The 4,084-nt window shown below is 40.7% G+C and overlaps 1 non-coding gene across 1 annotated transcript; it reads right to left on the bottom strand.

The window, feature by feature from the left end:
• Positions 1-929: 929 nt before the first annotated feature.
• Positions 930-1,001, bottom strand: TRNAH-GUG. Its single transcript has one exon. It is a non-coding gene; the product is annotated as a tRNA-His (tRNA).
• Between the last annotated feature and the right edge of the window lie 3,083 nt (positions 1,002-4,084).

The following is a 4,084-nucleotide window of genomic DNA, read 5'->3' on the forward strand; positions in this document are numbered from 1 at the left end:
CCCATCCATGCAGCAGATGTTAACCATACTCAAAAGCATTTCCTAACAAACCCGTGTCTAACACAGAAGGGGCTCTATTTTAGAGCAGTAAAGCTTATTATAACATACCTACATTTCATATTTTAGGGTTGTAATAGTCATCCCTACAAAGTCCTGGAGGAAGGTCCATGAAGCAGTGTTAATTCATATTAATTTGCCATTTAGCCACTTATAATGCAAATCTCTGTCTCTTGGAAAACATTATTTGTAAAAAAGTTTCACCATATTTGGACATTATTTATTGCTTGATGCTCATTGTCTCCTTATAACATGCCCTTGATCAGACCCAAATGCCCATTTTGGAGATTTTTCCGTTTGAGCAACAACTGGCTTCTTATATTATCCACTGATGCAGGAAAGTTAAATTACAGCCAGTTCATATCATAGAAACAAAGTGTTTCCTGCAATTACTGATAAGGGACAGTTCATTTTCTCTCTGTCATCCTGCAAAACCCTCCTAACAATTCATGCCTGGTTAAACAGGATTTCCACATCTACCGCTGACATCTTTCCAAGTAATTCAGGGTTGTTATTACGGTACAGTCCTGGCAAGGTTCAAAAGCAAGCAGACTTGACTAGGCTGCTCAAAGCAGAGCTTAAATAGTTGTAATTAATAATAATTACATGCCCACTACACTCCAGTTTTATCACATTATCCATCAACGCAAATAAAAAACATATACGTGTATGTATATACACACAGTTGTAATAGCATCAATGCAACAAGAAAAAAACCCCACTTCTTCCATGCTATCTCTAGAAATGTTCAAACATTCGCTTCGAGTTGATTAAATATTTATCACTTGATGGTTTACTGCAAAATTATGCTTACAACGACTACCACCTGGGAACTGAACCTTTTCGGCAAAAGCAATAAGCTTTTCCCTTCCTGCCGTGACTCGGATTCGAACCGAGGTTGCTGCGGCCACAACGCAGAGTACTAACCACTATACGATCACGGCAAGCTACAGGGGAGCTAACAGTTTCAGCCCTTTCAATACTATTGCAATATCAAAGTCTGTGGAAACAGTGCCATCTGTTGTCCATGTATGTATGTTTCCTAAATCTCATTGTAAAAACCTTTCGCCTAAACATCTAGCTCCGGGAAAAGTCGTTTTCCAAGAGGCCAAAAAAAAAACACCAAACCCCCCCCCCCCCCACACACACACAACATAACCAATTTAAATTAAATTTTAAAACCCTGCGCACTTAAAAAAAAATCTTAGGGGATTGGGGAAAATGACATAATTGGGCAAACACATAATTTAACAAGAATCTACCTACGTGCAGGAGTCTGATACTTGTCTTCCAGAGGCATGAGAGATTAGCTCAGGCAGCTCTCTCATCTGACAGGCACCTTAGAAAAGGGAGGTATTAGTATAGATATTTACTGGAAATGTCATAGGAGAACATAGTGCAAAAGAGAGACTGATCTTTTCATAAATATTTTCTGCTTATTCATTCATTCATTCATTCATTCATTTATTTTCCTGCTTCAACAGGTCTTTTTTTTTTTTTTTTTGGTCGTTGTGTCCCCAGCATCTAGAACAGTGTTTGAAACCAGCCGGCATTTCTTAACTGCCTACTATTTAACAGGTTCTGTGCCAGGCACTGTGCTCAACCTTAAGACTTCCAAGACCCAAGTAAAAAGTGCCTGCCCTCAAGGAACATATAGTACATGTAATAGTATATGTAAAATACATACACAATCAGTATAAGAAAATTGGGAGTCATCTGAATAAGTGAATGGATGGATGAATGAATAAATGATTGAAGGAAAAACATGCCTTCTTTGATGTTTCCTTCACTGGTCTGGCTTCTCAAGCATTTTAAGGGAATATGAATAGAGCAAGAATGCAGCAACCACAAAATAGGGGTGAAGATTGGGAAACAGTGGAGCATGGGTGGGTTTATTTCACCACTGGGAAATCCAGTCTATGCTGAATGGAATTCAATGCATTTATTAACCATGTGGGAGGCACTGGGGCTGCAAAATGAAAACTAAATAGGTCTTGGCCTCAGGGAGTTTACATTCAGAATGACCATTGAACTCTGACTGAGAAAAATCCTTGGAAATATAAACCTGGTCAAAGGCCTGTTTTTTGTCTAGAAGTGTAAAGATTGCCAGACTGTGGAATGAAAGGGAAGGACTTCCCAAAAACCCAGCACAGGGGCTAAAGTGCAGTGTGAAATATTAAGCAAGCTCTCGTAGTCATTGGATCAACCTCTAGCACTAGCAGAATTAAGGTATTCTGTATAATGTCCCAAGAATTGGAAGAGAGGAACATTAAAACTTGCCCAAATACACAGAACCAAGATACCTACTATGCTGAGAGTACTGCAGACTTCATGATGTCTCCTGGTGTCTCTTTCCAGTTCACTATCTGCCCTGAGAGGGTCTGGTAAGATGTGGGACTGGGCACAGGGTCACAAGAGTCTAATCCACCTCATAAATTGGTACCAACAACTCCTGGGCTTCTGTTGAGATGATCTTCCCAAAGAGAAGGGATGTGACAATTGACCAAGGCACCAGAGGTCATTCCTCTGCTCCCTCCCCTTATCTAACCTGGTCTCCTCTACTCTCACCCCATACATTCAAACAGACATTATATTGAAGGATATCAGTCCAAGGATTTGCCTTTTGTCTCAGTTTACTGTCCTCCAAACTCTCTTATCAGCTTCCTTTTCTCCAATTGTCTCCTCACTCCAGTTCCAATATTTCTATTCCATAATTAAATTCTATTCCTGCAGAGTTCCAACCTCAGAAAACTGTCAACTAGTTGCAGTGCAATGGAAAGAGCAAGCTGGACTTTACAGCTGAAGATTCAAGTTCAAATGCAGCCTCTAATACTTGACCTCAGCCAGTCATTTATCCACTTTGAGTTTCAGTTTGATCTTAGTTCAGGCCCTCATCACCTCTTGCCAAATGATCACAACCTTTTAATTGGTGTCTTTGCTTCATGGATCTCCCTATTCTAGTCCAATTTACACACCACTGTCAAAGTGATTTTCCTAGAGTACAGATCTTACCATATAATTTTCCTACTCATTTAGTGGCTCCCTATGCTCTGTTTAGCTTTCAAAGCCCTGGACAACCCTATCTTCCCAGCATCAAAAAACCAATCCAGGGGGCAGCTAGGTGGCACTGTGGATAAAGCACCGGTCCTGGAGTCAGGAGTACCTGAGTTCAAATTCAGCCTCAGACACTTAACACTTACTAGCTGTGTGACCCTGGGCAAGTCACTTAACCCCAATTGCCTCACTTTAAAAAACAAACAAACAAACAAAAAACCCAATCCAGTTAAGACTGGCCTTCTCTCTGTTCCTCATATATTACATTTCACTTCTCTGTCATTATAATAGGTATCCCCCAGGCCTGGAATTCACTCCCTCTCTACCTCCATTTTGTAGAGTCCCTCTTTTCCTATAAGAGGCAGCTCAAGTACCATGTTAAGCATTAAGCCATTCCTGATTTCCTCTACCTCCCCAACCTACCTTGCAGTTAACTAATTTGTATACATTTATATTTATTAGCTTTGTATCTATGCTAACTTTATATATATGTATGTATTTTATATGTACTTCTTGTCTCCTCCATTAAAATGCAACCTCACTGGGAGAAGGGACTGTCGATTTCTTTGTACTCATATCTATCTTGCCCCAAGAAGCTCATTATTGAGAAAACTTCATCCTCCTGTAAGATCCCATAAGCCTTAGTACTCTATCTCATCACTACCCTCTGCCCCTCTAATTGGAGGGTGAGGCCCTGAATTCCAAACACTTCATTTAGGAAGGGAACTGGGCTCAGAAGAACTCATTTCTTATCTTGCTACACTACTTTGGGATTTCTCAGACTACTCCACCAGGCCCAGGAAGCTTGTCTCCTAAACAACCCTCACCTGCCTTTGCTTTTCAGCTTCCCTTTATATGTTGTCTTCCCCTATTAGATTGTAAGCTCCTTGAGAGCAGGGAGTCTGTCCTTTCCCTCCCTCCCTCCCTCCCTTCCTTCTTTCTTTCCTTCCTTCCCTTCTTCCTTCCTTCCATC

Source organism: Dromiciops gliroides, chromosome 1, assembly GCF_019393635.1.
Source record: "Dromiciops gliroides isolate mDroGli1 chromosome 1, mDroGli1.pri, whole genome shotgun sequence".
NCBI lineage: Eukaryota > Metazoa > Chordata > Mammalia > Microbiotheria > Microbiotheriidae > Dromiciops > Dromiciops gliroides.